Here is a 20,994-nt window from a genome sequence, read left to right on the forward strand (position 1 = left end):
TGGGTAGATAAAGTTATGGGAGGGAACAACTTGAATACATGATTGACAAGTTGCCTGAACATAAATATGGTGTGATGGCTACTCCTCGTTCTTGTCCAATAAAGTTGTGGGATTCACACATTTGCAACATTTGGGGGTGGCACACTGACCTGAAAAATAGTATAACTAGGGTAGGATTAGTTAGTAAGATTGTCTGACTTGTCTGAATAGCTGACCTGTCACTGACCCAACGCACTCAATAGGTGATCGGGAGCAGAGTTGCTGGCAGAGCACTCTGTCAGAAGATTCGATAACCCAATCGGGGTTATGGGAAGGAGATCGATGACCCAATCGGTGTTTGACTGTTAGCTGCAGAGAGGGTTTTCAACGCTGGCATTTTGAACTTTAGCTGTGGTGCGAGTCTTATCTTGGGGTGGTCCTGTCTTGATCCAATTTGGTCCGTATCCTGTCCTGGTTCTGTTTTTTTCTGGCTTGCACCTGTTCTTTCCTGCTGGCACCTGTACTTTGGGATTCTATTTCTTTGTCGCAGCCTATGACCAGGGTTGGTCATCACACCGTTCCAGTGTGGGTTTGTCATTGTACTTGTTTTCCCTTTCTCTTACCCACTCTCTGTTTAAATGCTTAACCACATTTTCTCTCCAATGAGTTTGCAATGTTTTAAAAAAAAAAAACTTGGGGGCATATTATCAAGGGGGTTTATCTCCGCGTTTTTGGCTTTAAAAGCCAAGAAAGCGGAGATAAAATTATCTCCCTATTACCTAGCTGTCGCTAACACCAGTTAGCGACAGCTAGTAGGTGATAGCGACCATCTTGGGCCCCACTTTGTATGTCAGTGATATTTATCACTAATGACATGCAAAGTGGGCGTGCCAAGATGTTAGCGACTGGAAACAGACGCTAACATCGCTATCTCCTATTACCAACTTTTGGAGATATTCGCGCTAAGCGCGAATATCTCCAAAAGCTAACACCTGCCCTGAGCAGTTCTTAGCCATGTTATCCAATGGGAGGTGGATAACATGGCTAAGAGCATTAGCTCGGTAATGCATGAATATCGCGGACTTTTCAGCGATATTCATGCATTGCGGCCGTTTTTTATCGCATTTGCGATAAACCTTGGTAATACCAAGGTTTATCTGCGATAAAAATTGCCGCAGCTCAGCGGTAAATTTTTGTCTCTAACCAAGCAATAGCGATAATTATCGCTATTGCTTGGTAATATGCCCCTGCATTATTTAAAGAATAAGAAGTTAATCTGAGTTCATGTTTATAATTTTCAAAATTACTTAGATAAAGATTTTAAACCTTTCCAGAGTTTGTGGTTATTCATGAAATGCTAAATGTTATTATTTGCTACCTATTTTCTCTTTAACTCCCTTGATCCTTTAGGACTATAGATATCCGTGACTTGGATTGGTAAGATAAATGGTATAAAAACCAAATGGTAAAAACCCAAATTGATTGAGTGTAGGTTTACCTGTTTAATGTATACGTAGATATATGGGCCCAGATGAGTATGTTGAGCAGGTGAGCCCGCGCTCCATCATGGACATAAGGCTATTTGTATGACTATAATACATGATATATATTATTAGTGAATTTTGGCATGGCTGATCCTGAGGTGAGTGTGGGAGCACAGACCTCTGAGGCGCAGGCAGGGCCACTCCTGAGATTAGTGTGGGGGCCACAGGCTTCTGAGGCGCAGGCAGGGCCGCTCCTGAGGTGAGTGTGGGGTCTCAGGCCTCTGAGGCGCAGGCAGGGCCGCTCCAGAGCTGAGTGTGTGGGCTCAGGCCTCTGAGGCACAGGGAGGACCACTCCTGAGGTTAGTGTGGGGGCTCAGGCCTCTGAGGCGCAGGCGGGGTGCTCCTGATGTGAGTGTGGTGCCACAGGCCTCTGAGGCACAGACATGGCTGCTCCTGAGGTGAGTGTGGGTGCTCAGTCAGAACTCTGAGGCACAGGCAGGGGCACTCCTGAGGTGAATGTGTGGGCTCAGGCCTCTGAGGCTCAGACAGGGTAGCTCCTGAGGTGAGTGTGGTGCCACAGGCCTCTGAGGTGCAGGCATGACCACTCCTGAGGTGAGTGTGGGGTCACAGGCTGTATCCCTTCCGCCCTTTCAATCCGCCTTCTCCACTGTCTCGCATGGCATTCCACAGGGCTCGGCAGTTAGCCCAGTTCTCTTCAACATCTATATGAAGCCCTTAATAGCGGTCATCAAAAATTTAAAGAACACAATTGTCAACTATGCTGATGACACGCAGCTGATTCTGTCCTTGGAGGGGAATGATCTTACCTCCTTGGAGGAATTCCACAGCTGCATGCGAGCCACTGCAGAATGGCTGGAAGCCAATTCGTTGCAATTTAACTCTGGGAAGACCGAGGTGCTCTATTGCCCTCGGCCTAGGATAAGTTCTTCCTTACCTGACAACTACTGGCCGAAGGATTTCACCTCATTGGTCCAGCCGGTGAGGGTAGTTCGGAACCTGGGTGTCATGTTTAATAGTGATCTCTCCTTGGAGGCGCAGGTCTCTAAGGTGGTAGCTAGCTGTATGGCAATCATTCACCCGCTGAGAAAAATCCTGCCCCTGTTACCACCTATGGCATGGATAGAGGTGGTACGTTGCACTGTGCTAAGCAGGTTAGACTACTGCAACGCCCTGCTGCTGGAGCCCCCGAGCTATCTTTTGGATAGGCTTCAGAGACTTCAGTCTGCAGCTGCCAAACTGGCCTTAGGTTGGCCTCCGAGATCCTCTTCTGCTATGGCTTTGGCGCAGCTACATTGGCTCCCAGTGAGGGAGAGGGTGACCTTTAAGTCCTTGTGTCTGACTTTCAAAGCCCTTCATCGGCTGGGCCCGGCTTGCCTCCAACAAATGTTTTCATGGTATGTACCGGCCCGTAATCTGCTCTCCTCCCTGGCCAGTTTGGTGGCTGTCCCTAGGTTTAAAAGATCTAGAGCTGGAGGCAGATCATTTAGGGTGGCTGCGGCTAAGCTGTGGAATTCTCTGCCCATGGAACTTAGGCAGATTGATTACCTGCCTGCTTTTAGAAGGCAGCTAAAAACTTGGCTTTTTCCACGCTTGCCTTCATCTTCAGCCGCCTCCAACTGCCCTTCCTCTCTGCTTTTGCTACTGCCAGCGCCAAGATGCCTCTTGAGGTGACAGCGCGCCCTACAAGTACAATAAATAAAATAATAATAAAGGTGCAGGCACATCTGATCCTGAGGTAAGTGTGGCGACACAGGCCTCTGAGGCACTGGCAGGGCTGATCCTGAGGAGAGTGTGGGGGCTCAGGCCTCTGAGGCACAGGCACGGCTGATTCTGAGGTGACTGTCGGGACATGGGGCTCTGAGGCGCAGGCACGGCTGATCCTGAGGTGAGTGTGGTGACACAGTCCTCTGAGATGCAGTCATGTCAGATCCTGAGGTGAGTGTGGGGGCTCAGGCCTCTGAGGCGCAGGCAGGGCCGCTCCTGAGGTGAGTGTGTGGGCTCAGGCCTCTGAGGCACAGGCACGGCTGATTCTGAGGTGACTGTCGGGACATGGGGCTCTGAGGCACAGGCACGGCTGATCCTGAGGTGAGTGTGGTGACACAGTCCTCTGAGATGCAGTCATGTCAGATCCTGAGGTGAGTGTGGGGGCTCAGGCCTCTGAGGCGCAGGCAGGGCCGCTCCTGAGGTGAGTGTGGGGTCTCAGGCCTCTGAGGCGCAGGCAGGGCCGCTCCTGAGGTGAGTGTGGGGTCTCAGGCCTCTGAGGTGCAGGCAGGGCCACTCCTGAGGTGAGTATGGGGTCTCAGGCCTCTGAGGCGCAGGCAGGGCCGCTCCTGAGGTGAGTGTGGGGGCTCAGGCCTCTGAGGTGCAAGCAGGGCCGCTTCTGAGGTGAGTGTGGGGGCACAGGCCTCTGAGGTGCAGGCACAGCCGGTCCTGATGTGAATATGGGTGTACAGGCCTCGGAGGCACAGACAGGGCCGCTCCTGAGGTGAGTGTGGGGGCACAGGCCTCTGAGGTGCAGGCAGGGCCGCTCCTGAGGTGAGTGTGGGGGCTCAGGCCTCTGAGGCGCAGGCAGGGCTGCTCCTGAGGAGAGTGTGTGGGCACAGGCCTCTGAGGCACAGGCAGGGCCGCTCCTGAGGTGAGTGTGGGGGCTCAGGCCTCTGAGGCGCAGGCAGGGCCGCTCCTGAGGTGAGTGGGGGCACAGGCCTCTGAGGCGCAGGCAGGGCCGCTCCTGAGGTGAGTGGGGGCACAGGCCTCTGAGGCGCAGGCAGGGCCGCTCCTGAGGTGAGTGTGGGGGCACAGGCCTCTGAGGCGCAAGCAGGGCCGCTTCTGAGGTGAGTGTGGGGGTTCAGGCCTCTGAGGCGCGGGCAGGGCTGCTCCTGAGGTGAGTGGGGGCACAGGCCTCTGAGGCGCAGGCAGGGCCGCTCCTGAGGTGAGTGGGGGCACAGGCCTCTGAGGTGCAGGCAGGGCCGCTCCTGAGGTGAGTGGGGGCACAGGCCTCTGAGGCGCAGGCAGGGCTGCTCCTGAGGAGAGTGTGGGGGCTCAGGCCTCTGAGGTGCAGGCATGGTGCTCCTGAGGTGAGTGTGGGGTCTCAGGCCTCTGAGGTGCAGGCAGGGCCGCTCCTGAGGTGAGTGTGGGGGCACAGGCCTCTGAGGCGCAAGCAGGGCCGCTTCTGAGGTGAGTGTGGGGGTTCAGGCCTCTGAGGTGCAGGCAGGGCCGCTCCTGAGGTGAGTGTGGGGGGCACAGGCCTCTGAGGCGCAGGCAGGGCCGCTCCTGAGGTGAGTGGGGGCACAGGCCTCTGAGGCGCAGGCAGGGCCGCTCCTGAGGTGAGTGGGGGCACAGGCCTCTGAGGCGCAGGCAGGGCCGCTCCTGAGGTGAGTGTGGGGTCTCAGGCCTCTGAGGCGCAGGCAGGGCCACTCCTGAGGTGAGTGTGGGGTCTCAGGTCTCTGAGGCGCAGGCAGGGCCGCTCCTGAGGTGAGTGTGGGGTCTCAGGCCTCTGAGGCGCAGGCAGGGCTGCTCCTGAGGAGAGTGTGTGGGCACAGGCCTCTGAGGCGCAGGCAGGGCCGCTCCTGAGGTGAGTGTGGGGTCTCAGGCCTCTGAGGCGCAGGCAGGGCCGCTCCTGAGGTGAGTGTGGGGTCTCAGGCCTCTGAGGTGCAGGCAGGGCCGCTCCTGAGGTGAGTGTGGGGTCTCAGGCCTCTGAGGTGCAGGCAGGGCCGCTCCTGAGGTGAGTGTGGGGTCTCAGGCCTCTGAGGTGCAGGCAGGGCCGCTCCTGAGGTGAGTGTGGGGGCTCAGGCCTCTGAGGCGCAGGCAGGGCCACTCCTGAGGTGAGTGTGGGGCCACAGGCCTCTGAGGTGCAGGCAGGGCCGCTCCTGAGGTGAGTGTGGGGTCTCAGGCCTCTGAGGTGCAGGCAGGGCCGCTCCTGAGGTGAGTGTGGGGTCTCAGGCCTCTGAGGTGCAGGCAGGGCCGCTCCTGAGGTGAGTGTGGGGGCTCAGGCCTCTGAGGCGCAGGCAGGGCCGCTCCTGAGGTGAGTGTGGGGCCACAGGCCTCTGAGGCGCAGGCAGGGCCGCTCCTGAGGTGAGTGTGGGGGGTAATGCCTCTGAGGCGCAGGCAGGGCCGCTCCTGAGGAGAGTGTGGGGGCACAGGCCTCTGAGGTGCAGGCAGGGCCGCTCCTGAGGAGAGTGTGGGGGCACAGGCCTCTGAGGTGCAGGCAGGGCCACTCCTGAGGTGAGTTTGGGGTCTCAGGCCTCTGAGGCGCGGGCAGGGCCGCTCCTGAGGTGAGTGTGGGGGCTCAGGTCTCTGAGGCGCAGGCAGGGCTGCTTCTGAGGTGAGTGTGTGGGCTCAGGCCTCTGAGGCGCAGGCAGGGCCGCTCCTGAGGTGAGTGTGGGGTCTCAGGCCTCTGAGGCGCAGGCAGGGCCGCTCCTGAGGTGAGTGTGGGGTCTCAGGCCTCTGAGGTGCAGGCAGGGCCGCTCCTGAGGTGAGTGTGGGGTCTCAGGCCTCTGAGGTGCAGGCAGGGCCGCTCCTGAGGTGAGTGTGGGGTCTCAGGCCTCTGAGGTGCAGGCAGGGCCGCTCCTGAGGTGAGTGTGGGGGCTCAGGCCTCTGAGGCGCAGGCAGGGCCACTCCTGAGGTGAGTGTGGGGCCACAGGCCTCTGAGGTGCAGGCAGGGCCGCTCCTGAGGTGAGTGTGGGGTCTCAGGCCTCTGAGGTGCAGGCAGGGCCGCTCCTGAGGTGAGTGTGGGGTCTCAGGCCTCTGAGGTGCAGGCAGGGCCGCTCCTGAGGTGAGTGTGGGGGCTCAGGCCTCTGAGGCGCAGGCAGGGCCGCTCCTGAGGTGAGTGTGGGGCCACAGGCCTCTGAGGCACAGGCAGGGCCGCTCCTGAGGTGAGTGTGGGGGGTAATGCCTCTGAGGCGCAGGCAGGGCCGCTCCTGAGGAGAGTGTGGGGGCACAGGCCTCTGAGGCGCAGGCAGGGCCGCTCCTGAGGAGAGTGTGGGGGCACAGGCCTCTGAGGTGCAGGCAGGGCCACTCCTGAGGTGAGTTTGGGGTCTCAGGCCTCTGAGGCGCGGGCAGGGCCGCTCCTGAGGTGAGTGTAGGGGCTCAGGTCTCTGAGGCGCAGGCAGGGCTGCTTCTGAGGTGAGTGTGTGGGCTCAGGCCTCTGAGGCGCAGGCAGGGCCGCTCCTGAGGTGAGTGTGGGGTCTCAGGCCTCTGAGGCCCAGGCAGGGCCGCTCCTGAGGTGAGTGTGGGGCCACAGGCCTCTGAGGCGCAGGCAGGGCCGCTCCTGAGGTGAGTGTGGGGTCTCAGGCCTCTGAGGCCCAGGCAGGGCCGCTCCTGAGGTGAGTATGGGGTCTCAGGCCTCTGAGGCGCAGGCAGGGCCGCTCCTGAGGTGAGTGTGGGGGCTCAGGTCTCTGAGGCGCGGGCAGGTCCGTGGGCTGGGGGCAGGGATCTCGGAAAGGGATGGGAACTTTGTCATTCGTGTTGTTAAACTTGCAGCCCACCTTTCTGCGACTTTCAGTGTGGCACCGGCGGGGGTCTGAAGCCTCTTGAAGCTTCCAGGTGTTGCCTTCATAGCTACAACACAAAACCAGCCAGGACTGTTGGCTTTGTCAATGATTCGAGCTGTTTCAGGTGAAGGAGTAACAACAATGGAGGGGCGTTTTGCAGAGTGATATGTGAGGAGCTCGCGACCGCCATCTTGTGCACGTCCTACCGTCTAATTTCTCACAGAGCGAGCATTACTTCAAGGAAATGCCACTTCACTCGGAACATTTCAACTTCCAATGTGTCACCTTTCATTGAATAAATGTTCCTTCCTGCTATTTTGCATTTCTGCTTTGCAGCACGCTCCGTGAATGGACTATGACTACTTTTCTTCAGTTTTCCTCACAGAATGTTGTGCCTTTATACTGTGTTGTGAGGAAAGGAATATTAGCTACATGGCAAGGATGACTCTTATTTTACAAATTACAGCATTTACATATTTGCTCTAATGTGCAATGAGCTTCTGACTGATGCATGATTGCCATCTTGTGGTTCCTTCTGGTATCTGCCTGCTGCAACATTCCCTTTTCACTTACAATGCTATTTCTCATGGAAAGACTTCATACTAGATATCTTTAAAGTGAGTGATTGAGGGTCCTTATTGGAATTTTAGAGAGAGGCAAATATCCAGGCAATGTGGATTTCTATATTTCCAGCTTTTTTTTATGCAGTTTGTGTCTACCCCTGCGACATTCACCTTACTCCTACAGGTACTTTCGTCTGGTTTTGGAGGGCGCTCTGCACATCTGATTTTTCGCCTGAGGTTGTGTGATTGCATCATTTGGCTGTCTCCTCCGACTTGCTCCTCAATAGGGTGGCATATACTGTCTGACGACATTGTTAAGAGGCTATGCCATGCTGTTTTCATCGTTGTAAGTCAGTAAGAGAGCTTATCTTTCTGGCTCTGAGCTGCCCACTTTGCTGATTCTCAAAGTGCTGTTTTTGAAGAGTGAGGTGTCTGGTGCCACTTCACCTACGTTACTATACAGTGTGGGCTTGTGAATTATTTGTTTTTATTGCCTTTTCCTATGGCTGACAAAATGGGTCTCTCTCCCAAAACCAAGGACTCTAAAGGAAATCCTAAAAGATCTAAGCAAAACTCTCCTACTCCAGATTCTGTGCCGAAAGATTCCGGTACTACGTTGGATGCTATCTTATCGCTCCTAAACGCTGTTCATGATATTGCGCAATCAACTAAAACCAATACAGACTTACTTCAAGTAGAGGTTGCAGCAACTAGAAATGATTTTAAGACCTTATCACTCCGTGTTTCTACTGCTGAATCACGGATAAGTGGTGTGGAAGATACTGCGCAACAACAGTCTAAATCAATACAACAGATGGAACGCTCCTTGTCTGCGTTGCGGAGAGATCTTACGGAGCAGGAAGATAGAAATCGTAGAAGTAATCTGCGTATCTTTGGCTTGCCCGAGGATGCGGAGAAATCAGCGTCCTCAATGCTCGATTTTTTGCTCCATTGGATCCATACTGTGTTGGAGATTTCTTTTCAGAAGGACTTTGAAATAGAACGTGCTCACAGGGTTCCTACATTTAGACCGAAGTCTTCACCTCATCCTAGACCTGTGTTTTTTAAACCATTGCGACATCAGCATTCTGAACAAATTCTGGCCCAGATGCGGAAAATCAAAGCGATTACTTGGGAGGGTCACAGAATTGCCATCTCTCAAGATTTTGCTAGAGACACTGTCATCAGAGGGAAAGGCTTTCTTAATCTACAGAGACGATTGCTTGACATGAAGATTCCATTCTCTTTTGCTGGTCCTTCACGATTTCGCATAACTTTTAAAGGTCGCACTCAGATTTTTTTTGAGCCTTCAGACCTATCGACCTTTTTGGATAATCAGACGGAGTCCCTGATGGAATCTTCTTCTCCTCTTGGTCCGTCTGGTTCTTGAGTATTGTCTTGTGGGATGTTTTGAATACCTACTGGCATGTTTTTGCTAGAATCGTGTGCTAATGGTCTGTGCTCCTATATTTATGCAACAGTTAGACGATGTTTCCGATAGTTGACATGTTTTAACCTTATTTTTCTTTTTGCAGGTTCTGTGCTATTTGTTGAGGATGCATCTCTCTTAGTTCTATTGTTCTTGGTTTTCTTTTTCTATTCTCTTCTGTTTTATTATTGTTTTTCCTGTCTTTTTCTTTTTACTTTCTTTCTCCATTCATTATTAGTGCTGTTTCTTTCCTTTTAGTGTTGCTATGGCTGTAACAATATTGTCGGAATTTGTTAGTTGATATTTATTATCTCTTGTTCTTCAATAAGTAGGTCTTCCTTTTTCTTTTTCTCTTACGTGTCTAATATATGTATGCATGTTATTTTGAAGTCTTGTCCGCTGCCTAGTATAATTGTTTATTTTTATTTTCATCTTGTTCCTGTACGTGGGTGGCTTTTTTTCTGTGTGGTGAATTATACTATCTTACTCTGTTTCTTTGTCTGTCTCTATATAACAATAGTGTATGTTGCATTTCTTACTTTATGTGTGGATCGCTCAAGTTATTAGTTATGGCCGGTTATATCTTCTTCTTTGTTTGACTTTATGTATATAATATGTGGTGTACTTCTAACCTTTTCACAGATCATTCTTGTTCATAGTTCATATTTATTTTGTCTCTGTTGTTCTACCATTCTATTTTTGAAATATAACCCACTGTTTCCTTACCCTGTTCTAGATCAGTTATTAATATTTTGAGCTATTTCTTTTTTGATAGTTGCCTTTTACCAATATGCCGTATGACTTGTTATATATGCATTTCTTTTTTTTGATGCAGAGAGTGTTTATCTAGTTGAATACGCTTCCTTTCTTTATACTGTTCTATAGTATTATAGATTTTGCGCTTGCATATGTTATGAATATGATGCTCAGTTTATACGTTATTTTCTTAAAATACGGTTCATATTGATTGATGGCTCCTTGTTAGATTAATTGTTCTTCATCAGTTTATATATTATAATGTATTTATATATTTGTTATGCCTTGCCTTTCTCTGTTGTTTCCATATTTAACTCTCTATTGCTTTTTGCCTGTGTGGTGATTTGGTTTTTTCTTTCTCTTTTTGCTGGCCTCCTTGATTTTCCCCTTCACGTTTCCCCCATGCATTTTGTCTCTTATAGACTTCCCCTGGTGGGCTCTTTTTTCTCTTTTTTTCTGTACCTTCTCTTCCTTTCTCTTTTTTCTGTCTCTCCTTCGCTAATCTCTTCCTATTGTTTCTTTCCTAGAGTCTCCTGCTGGTGTCCTTTGTTCGTGATTTCAGTCGTTTTGTTTTATTATTGTTGTGCAGATGTCTCTATTATGGAGTTCTGTTTTCTGGCACCGAATTATACTTGTTTTTTGTTTTTTTGACATTATGCCAGGTTTGAATGTATTATCCCTTAATGTGCGTGGTTTGAATCATCCTGTAAAGAGGGCAACAATTTTGGATTATTGTAAAAGCCTTTCTAGTGACTTAGTTTTGTTACAGGAAACCAAAATATCGTATAAAGAAGCGTTATTATTGCGGAAAGAATGGGTTCTTGATGTGGTCTGTTCTGAGGCCTTTGGAAAGAAGAATGGAGTAGTGACTATGATTTCCAAAAATTCCGGTTTGACTGTTGTTGCTGCAGAACATGATGCGGAGGGTAGGTGGTTGCTGACTCGTTTATCCAATGGTTCTCTTGATATCTAAGTCATGAATATCTATGCACCGAATTGTGATGATCCATCTTTTTGGCGTTCTATTACTAAGAAACTTTCTGAAGTTTCTCATAATGGTAATTTGATTGTCGGCGGGGATTTCAATCTTCTAATGGATCCCATTTTAGATAGACATTCTGCTTTTAAATTTTAAACATGTGTTCCTCCTCTAATCTTACTGATGTATGGAGATTGCATAATCCCTCTGGTAGTGACTTCACTTTTTTTCTTCTCCTCACTCTAGCTTTTCTCGCATTGACTATCTCCTAGTTCACTCAGCCCTTTTACGGTACTCCTCTTCTCCTATCATTCATCCCATTCTGGTGTCCGATCATGCTGCGGTTTCTTTTACTCTCCTCAACTTGTCAGAAACCAGGGAGCCTCGCACTTGGCGTCTGAATTCAGAGATTTTGCATGATCGCTCTCAAGTTGATTTACTCAACAAGGATATTGAATCTTTCTTTCGTGAAAATGAGTCTTCCGTTAGTTCGCCGGTGGTTTTATGGGACGCTTTTAAATGCACGATCAGAGGACAGATTATTAGAAAAATGGTAAAAAAGAACTCAGATGTTAAGAGGGAACTTGCTGCTTTAGCAGATACCATTAAGCAGAAAGAATCTTTATATCGAACTTCTAAGGACAAGACGCTCTTACAAGATATCAAAAATTTAAAATACTCTTACAATTCTATTGTCACTAAGAGAGCCCACATTGGCGTCCAGGCACAAAAGTCTAAACGGCTACTCCTCAAAAACCGAGCAGGGAAAGTTTTGGCAGCTACATTAAAGTTTCAAGAATCAAATATCAGATCAGCACAGATTTCTTGTATATACGACAGTTCTGGCTCTAGGAAATTTCAAACTAAGGAGATCCTTGAGGTCTTTCGGGAGTATTATAGTAAGTTATACACCCCTCATAATCAATCTTCTCTTGATCAATGCCAACAATTTTTAAACGCAATTCCTATTCAGACTGTCTCTGATGCTGATGGGGCAAAGTTGGGAAGATCAATTGAATCCGAAGAAATTATTCATGCTATTAAGGCCACCCGTTCTGGAAAAGCTCCGTGTCCAGATGGTTTTCCCATTCTTTTTTATAAAACCTTTCTTCCATCTTTTCTGCCTCGTCTCAAAGATGTTTTCGATAACTTTATTTCGACAGGTTCGGTTTCTGGTTCTGCGGCGGAGGCTACCATTGTAGTAATCCCTAAAGAGGGTAAAGATCATTTGGATCCTAAAAATTTTCGCCCTATATCTCTCCTGAATATGGAAGCAAAACTTTTTGCCAAGATCCTGGCCAAACGTCTAGAAAATGTTATTCCTTTTCTCATTCACCCTTCGCAGACTGGCTTTGTTAAAGGTAGGTTGGCTGGGGATAATATTCAAACATTTTGTCATATCCTAGGGAAAGCAAAATTATCCAATTTACCTGCGGCGGCCCTTGATGCCAAAAAGGCCTTTGATAAGGTCTCATGGCCCTTTTTGCAAGCAGTACTACGAGCCCACAATCTTGGAGATCCTTTTATTAATATGGTGATGTCTCTGTATGCACATCCTCGGGCAAATATTAGGGTTAACGGTGCTACTTCTTCTTTCTTTAATTTGTGTCAAGGTACTAGACAAGGGTGCCCGTTATCGCCTCTTTTGTTTTTATTATCTATTGATCCTCTTCTTCGTTTACTTAACCTTAATCAAGATATTAAAGGGTTTCAATTTGGTTCCACCTGTATCAAAACAGCTGCCTACGCAGATGATGTGCTTATCTTTTCCAATGATATAGCCACCGCAATTCCTGCTATCTTCGAGACTATTAATCTATTTTCTAGTGTCTCAGTATATACTCTAAACAAAGATAAAACGGAAGTGTTTCCTCTCAACGCATATTGTTTTCCTGCACACATGAGGGATGATGGTTTTAAATGGCAATCAAAGGTATTAAATATTTGGGGATTTGGTTTTGCAGTACTCTAACAGACACAGTTTCATATAATGAAGCTCAAACTTTACTTAAGGTTGTCAACTTTTGGATACTTGGTCACCTAAGTTTATTTCATGGTGGGGACGTCTTCAAACTTTAAAAATGATGATAACACCTATTATTAATTTTGTGTCCTCAATGCTTCCTATTAAATTATCTTCATCTTTTTTTCATGAAATTGACTCTCTTACTTCAAAATTCCTATGGAGTGATAAGAGAGCCTTAATAGCCTATAAACATTTGAGGAAACCTTATGACATGGGAGGTTGTAACTTTCCTGACTGGGATCGATATCAAGTGGCTTTTTTAGCCTCCCAAGGAGCGCTTTGGTTCTATACGGATCCTAGACATACTCCGCCATGGGTGTTTATTGAGCGGGAATTATCTTCTCCTTTGCCTACCTCTTCTTTCTTAACTACCTCCCCCTTGTCTATTCCATTTTCTCGTGCTATTATTTTAGATACCATTGCTGCAGTGAAAGTAATTGATAAAAAAGTTTCTAAGCCAATCCATAAGTCTAGATGGTCTTCTTTGTGGCATAACCCTAAAATTAAAATTGATATTGATTCGTCTTTGGTGGCCTATTGGGCTGATAAAGATATTACCCTTGTCCAACATCTTTATGATTCCAACCATGATACATTACCTTTCTCTTCCTTGGCTCAAGAGTTTTCTCTCACTAATCTTGATTTTTATACATTTTTGAAAATCAAAGTTGCTGTTGCTAAGGTTAATTTTGATCCGGTTTCTCATACAGTTGCTCTCCTATCTATGTGGTATAAATCAGGCCATATGGCTTCTAAGATTTATAAATTTCTATCTTCCACACCGCCTCTGTTGATGACTGTTACACAACAGAAATGGTTACACCATTTTGACCATGATCTTATCAAACATATCTCCCCAGACACTTGGCAACTTATTGGGAGTCTTTCTCTTCGTGCTAAGATTGCTCCATCTCTAATTCAGTCTAATTTTTTTTCTCTTAATTTGTTGCATTGGACACCGGTACACCTGCACTCTCTTAAACTTAAAGATAATGACCTTTGTTGGAGTTGTAATTTAGCCGCTGGTACCTATCAGCATATGTTTTTTGACTGTTCTTTACTCCTCTCTTTTTGGGAATTGGTTCACAAACATCTCATGCTAATTTTTAATATTCAGTTTCAACTCTCATTACCTCTAATCTTGTTAGGTCCATGGGCTGCACCATCGCCATTATCGTTAGATTCTGTGGATATGCAATTGTTAGATTTATTGTTGACAATTGCAGTGAAGATTATTCTTACGGAGTGGAAATCATTTGGTTCTGTATCCTATCATACATGGTGGGCTTGGGTCTCTTTTCTCCGTGGGGCTCATACCTCTGTGGAGGTGAATCATCTCTCTACCTCCATTTCTAATGGGGTATGGAGAACACTGGATAGTTATGTGGACTTGGCCTCGAAAGGTTTGGTAGAGCAATTTCCCTTTGTGTCATCTACTTAATTTCTTTTGCTCGTTCTTTTGTAGCAGGAGACTCTCTCTCTTCTCTTTTATATTCCTTCTTCACTCTTCACTCTACTTTTTTCTCTTTCTCTTTCTCCTTTCTCTTCCCTTTCTCCTTCATGCAGTAGGATGTGAACTGTCCTCAGACGCCGATCCCCTGGTTGCCGGGTGAATGCGAGAGGAGTAGTTGCTGTTGTCCTGTGCTCTGCTTTGACAAGTCCCCCTGTGAAAGGAGACACACATTTCTTGTTTTCATTGCACCCTTGGCAGTAGGAATGTACTGCACTACAGTGAACTAAACAGATAAATGATAGTTATATATAATAGCTTTCCCATCCTTCCAAGTTTACTACTAAAACATATCCTTATGTGTGCGCAGACATTGCAGTTTGGGGTGGAGATCACGCAGAAAAGGACATGATAGGCGGAGGAGAAGTATCTGAATGTATGTTTATGAATTCGAGGGATAGAATAGTTTTCATGGTATTTCCCTCCATTAGGGCTCGAGCCTCCTGATAGATCTGAACCCCCAGATAATGGAACATTTGAGGTGCCACCTGCATGTTTATGTCCTCAAAAAACAAGAAGGACTCTTCATATGTATTCTCGGAGGGGAAGGAGTGTGATTTATCAATATTGAGTTGGAGAAGTCCCCAAATGTAAAGAATAAGTAGGAAACTCAGTCTAACTGGGTCCAGAGTGTGTTCACGTACATGACTATCTCATTTGCATACAATGATATTCAGTGTATTGTGTGGCCCGGGGAGATACCTCAACCCTGGGCTTCTTGACGGATCTGTTGCTCCAAACGTTCATGTGCCAGAACAGAAAGTATTAGTGAGAGTGGGACCCTTGGCTAGTGCAGTCCGGCAGCAAAGAGGATGAAGAAATGTATTACCCTGTCCGAGCCCTCACAGTGGGATATAAGGGTTTTACCCAGAGTATGTAATCTGGAGGGATCCAAAAGCGGCAGGGCTGAATAAACCTGTAGTCCCATCGTATAGTGTCAAAGGCTTGTCGGAGGTCCGAAGAGAGGTACCCAGGCGTCGGATGTGTCAGGCAGCATCCTTGATTTGGTGTAAGGGGCATATGCTGAGTGAAGTTATGCATTACAGAACACATCTGCATTGATCTAGGTATAGTAATTCTAAGAGACAGGGAAGCAGTTGGTGTCTGAGCACCTTACTCAAAATGTTAGGTTCCATGTTAAGGAGGGATAAGGTTTGTAAGATGATACATCGGTGTGTGGTTTACCTGGTTTTAATATAGAGGTAACCAATGATTGCCTTGGAGAAGGAGCCAGTGTTCCCTCCTCTAGTGAGGATTTATGAAGCCTTTTTAATTGTGGGACTAGTCACACAGCAAAGATGGAATAAAATTCAACAGGGAATCCATCGGAGTATGGTGTCTTATTATGGACAAGTTCTTTGATGGCTCCTTGAATCTCGCCAGATGCAAGGGGGGACACGCGGGCATTAACAGTCCATGGCCGACACTTTGGACAGTGATAATTGTTCTAGGAACAAGTGAATGGTGTCAGGGTCAGATGGAGAAAGATACTGTACAGGGTGGAGTCAAAGTCCTTGAGTGCTGTATTAATATCTAGTTGTATTTAGCACGGTTGTGTTGAGGTGTAATTATGGGCATGATAGGTGTGGGTGAGGAGCCGGCCTAATCAAGTAGGCTAGTAATGTACTTGATTGGTCTGCCCTAGAGTGGCTCCTCACCACATGGGTTCTCTATTTCCAATACTCGCTTCCAGCAATTCAGATGCATGTTCTGCGTTCTCTGCCGCAGTCTTTTCTAGTGCTCAAGACTGTTCTCCGTGCATGTGATGTCTCAGACGACCGTCTTTGAGGCTCCTACTACAGCATTCATGGATGTCCCTCGCACCACCACTTTGAAAGCATCCCATTCCATCCATGGAGAGGTGGCTGAGTTGGTATCTAGAGCGCCACAGAGCTGCACTCAAGTCCCTAACGGCTCTCTGTGACATACGGCCTCACACCAATGCCAGGTCCTCACTTGACAACACCTCAGCCTCTTACTCTGGTGACAGCATGCGCTGTTCCCTTGGATTACCCCATAAAGTGCCAATGACCTCCTTGGCTAACGGTCATGAGTTGTGCTGCTTGTAGGGCCCTGCCCTTGCTTTGTTATGGAACACGTGCTAGACTGCCATCCATGGAGATGGCACTGCCATCATTATGAAGGTCTACACCTGGGTTCGGGAGCTACTCTTCTTCCCTTTGGTATGACTGTATGTGTTCTTCGGTTGTCTCCGCAGCGATACAGAACATCAAGTGGGCCCGTGGGGTTGCGCTGCCTCGACATGTCGCTAGCCCAGTTGCCGTACCCACTGCCTTAGATGTTTGATTTCTGACCCTCGGACCAAGTGAAGTCTGAGACCTAGATGGCCCTCATCCCAGCAGCGATGTATTTACTGATGTGGAGCCACACACCGCAGGAGCGATTGCACATATATTGATTCATTTGCATGTTTTTGTTACAGTTTGGACTGCGTTTTCACCAGGGGTACCGTGGATGGGTCACGAGTAGTGCTCTGGAGCATTTATGCACCTGATATGGAGCATGATGTCTTTTTGTCAAACTTTTCCAGCCGCCTCACGGATTGGGCTGAATATCCCTGGATGGAAGCGAGAGACTTTAATGCAGTACTAGATATTAACCTAGATCGATCTCACACCCCCCTTAACAAGTGCTGGTGCGGAGAGGCAGGCAAACACACTGCAGCAATGGATTGTGGGTTGGAACCTGTCTGAGGAATGGCATTGCCACAACAGCGATATGCATGAACACAATACAAAAAAATATTCTCAATCACACGCATTACATTTAACACCTTGAAAGAATCCTTTGCACCTCCCTCTCCAGCCTAGTATTACACACGCAAGATACCTAGGTCAGCCACTGTCAGACCACGCCCCTTAGAAATAACACTGGCAGTGGTCGGGACCCTGCTCATATACCAACATGGTGCCTGAAGGTATGGGGAGAGCAGGCAAAGGGATATTCAAGGCATAGAGCACCCATCAGGCAGCTAGGCTACGCTATACAAGGGTATTGTGTAAGGAGGATGTGAGGCTGTGAAAAGAATGATGTGTAGCAGGGGAGGCAGTGGCGCCAGACCAGGAGGGGGACTAGACCTGTTTTATGGGATGTTTTTGATAAGGAATTCAAATTGTAAGTCTACTCTTGTGTTCTCAGGATTCCAACAAGGTGACCCATACTATTTTTTTATTTGATTTATAAAGTTTTATATAGCACTAGCTAGACCGGTGGGTATCAGAGCTCTTTACATACACAAAGGAAAAGAAAAATTGCAAAACATCGCAGGACATGCGGATGCATAAAAATATAAGCGAAGGCATAATACTTATGAATCCAGTGAGGGGAGAAAGACGCAGGTGGTTGAAACAGTCAGATAACCACCATCCTTGAGGGTCAAAGTGAGGGGGGAGTCCATTAGGTTACTGGTGCCTAGGTTGGTTGACTTGGTCGGTAAAGTATTGGTTGAGGAGAAGGAGTTTCAGGTCCTTTTTGAAGCAAGAGAAGGAGGGATTGCATCTGAGGTCCATAGGGAGTGCGTTCTACATCCTGGATCAGCACCAGAGAAGGATTGGCACTGGGTCGTTTTCATTTTCAGTTTTGGAGGGATGAGAAGACGTCAGTTTGTGCTTTTCAGAGTTCTGGATTTTCCTGCTTTTACCAGTTTGATGTTTAAGTAATTGGGGGATTGGGCATGAAATGCTTTGTGTGTGATGCAGGCCAATTTGTAAATACATCTACCTTCCATGGAAAGCCAGTTGAGTGTGTTTAGGGTTGGTGTGATGTGTTCAAATAGTTTTACTCCAGTTATGAGTCGAACTGCCATGCTAAGGACTGACCTTAGTGGGGCTAGGTGAGCTTTCGGGGTCCCTGTTAGGATGGCCTTCCCATAGTCCAGCAGGGAGAAGACTAGGGATTGTACTATTGTCTTGAGATCATTTTGGGGAAACAAAGGTTTAATTTTTTTCAGGTGTTTTAGAGAGTAAAGCGCACCTTTTGCAGAGTACTTGATGTGGTCCTCCATTGACAAGTTCTTATCCAGGGTAACGCCTAGTGACTTTACCGAGTCAGATAGGACAAGGGAGCAGTTAAGAGCATCCAGCTCCTTGAGCAAGACTTGAATTGTTTGGTGGTTACTTTTTGGAGAGAACAATATTAATTCTGTTTTGTCCGGGTTGAGTTTTAAGTGGTTTGTGTTACACCAGGTTTGGATCTTGGTTAGCGTGACATTGAGTTTTCAGACGTCACTGGGTGATTTGATTTTGTGGTATATTTGTGTTTCATCTGCATATTGGTGGTATTGAACCCCTGCTTGTTTCAGAATAATTGCGAGAGGTTGCATGAAGAAATTGAAGAGGGATGGTACGAGGATCGATCCTTGTGGGACTCCAAGTTTGACTTGTGTTGGTACAGAGAGTAAGGAGTTGATTTTAATTTGTTGCAAACAGTGCTGAAGGAAGGAAGTGAACCATTCTAGAACTGTGCAATTAATACCAGAGCGCCTCTTCAGAGTGTCAAGTAAAGCTGGATGGTTTATAGCGTCAAATGCCGCTGATAAGTCAATAAGGATGAGGAAACAGGCTTCACCTTCATTTAATGCTCTGTGAATATCATCAGCAATATTGAGCATCACTGTTTCGGTGTCACAAACTTTCATGAAACCCGATTGAAAGGTGTCGGGGAGGTTGAAGTTATCAATATGTTTGTTTGTAAAGTTGTTGGAGAATGCACTTCTCCGATGTTTTAGCTAGGAACGGAAGGTTGGAGATAGGTCCGATGTTGTTGAGCTCGTTGGGGTCGGACCCTGTTTTCTTGAGTATAGGTGTGATCTGTCCTAGCTGAAGGGGGTCTGGGAGACAACCTTATGTAAGAGAGGAGTTGATGATTTTTTTCCAGAATGGGGCAATGATGTGGTTGAGTTTTTTTTACTGTTGTGGATGGGAGGGGTCCATAGTGTGGGAAGTAGGCTTTAAGCTTGCATTTATATTGAAGGCTTCAATTTCGGACTTTAGCTCGAAGTTCGACCAATTAGCGTTCCATTGCGGATGCCAAATCTTCCTACTATGTGAATAAAATTAGGTCTGCAAGTAACTTCTCTAATGAATTATTTAAGGTGGTAACAGAGCTCTCTACTCCCCCGGTCCAACAGTCCATGGAGTACTCACAGAGTTTTGTAACAGTGTGGCAGTATACTTCAGAGACAAGATCCTGAAGATCTATTCTGACTTTTTGCAATGCTCAAGTATGTAGCGACCTCGCGATGGCAGCAGAGTGCTCCTCTGATATTAAAAGAACACGGAAATGCTCGTGTATATATAATAACAGCATACCTTCTTCCGTGCCCAGATTTCAGCCAGGCCGACATTATTGTCCTCTATTGATAGCTGTGTCACCTCATGGACGATCAACAAACAACATTTGCACATAGGGCCTGTAGCAAATGTTCAAAGTATCATGAAAGTGTACCTACGAAGCTGAAATTTAAGCAGTGAGATTTCAGAGAAACTAATCCTACTCTGTTATACAGGCAAATATGTAGGGTTAAGAAACGTGTGCATGGAGAAAATTGCGTTTTTTTCCAGGCATAACCCAATGACGTGACACCGACTTATACTTCAGTCGACTAAGAAGCGATCCAATGCCCTTCAAACGAATGTAAAGCACATTCTACTTAATATGTATTTGCATAAAATTGTTAAGAATACAAAAGGTAAATTGTGACATTGTCAGTACAAATGATCCAGAAAGCTAATTAAAAATATGTAAAAGCCATCAAAGGGACAGGTAAAAGTGTGCAAGTTAAAAACAATTTAGGATGTTAGAAACGGAGCCAAATTAAAAGTTCCCACCACTTGGATCTACCAGATTGTTTATGTGTGCCTAGAGGGAGAAAAGCATTACTGTTTCCAGGTACCACTGATGATGATTCCAGAAGCACACCACGGAGCAGGTCCATGGAGCAAACATGTTCCCATCCATTTATCGCCACAGTCGCAGAGGGAGGTACCACAGCCAGTGTGAGATCCGCAGAGCCTGGATCCAATTCAACAGGAGCAGAAGAGTCTCAGGAGGGCTTGTAGAATGCATTCAGAAGAAATGGCAAATAAAGGGGGCATTGTACAAATGGGCCATTAAAGGGTACACCAGTAATTGTACGTCTAACAGGTGTTTGCCTCAAGGAAGGCTCTGAATAGTGGTTGGGGGAAAAATTACTATTCCGACAGGTGTTTGCTTCACAGAGTTTGCTGGATGGTGGTGGGGGGCAAACTTACTATTCATACTCCAGCAGGTGTTTGCTTCAGGAATGGTGCAGGATGGGGGTGCTGGCATAATTACCATTCCAGCTCCAAAAGTTGTTTGCCTCAAGGAAGGCTCTGGATAGTGGTGGGGGGTAGAATTACTACTCAGACAGGTGTTTGCCTCAGGGAGGGTGTAGGATGGTGGTGGGGGGCAGAATTACTGTTTCTACTCTAACAGGTGTTTTCCTCAAGGAAAGTGCTGGATAGGGGTCGGGGACAAAATTACTATTCCTACTCCAATCGGTGTTTGCCTCAGAGAGGGTGCTGGATTGTGCTGGAGGGCATAATTACTGTTCCTACTCCAATCGGTGTTTGCCTCAGGGAGGGTGCTGGATTGTGCTGGAGGGCATAATTACTGTTCCTACTCCAATCGGTGTTTGCCTCAGAGAGGGTGCTGGATTGTGCTGGAGGGCATAATTACTGTTCCTACTCCAATCGGTGTTTGCCTCAGGGAGGGTG

Source organism: Lissotriton helveticus, chromosome 2_1, assembly GCF_964261635.1.
Source record: "Lissotriton helveticus chromosome 2_1, aLisHel1.1, whole genome shotgun sequence".
Taxonomy (NCBI): domain Eukaryota; kingdom Metazoa; phylum Chordata; class Amphibia; order Caudata; family Salamandridae; genus Lissotriton; species Lissotriton helveticus.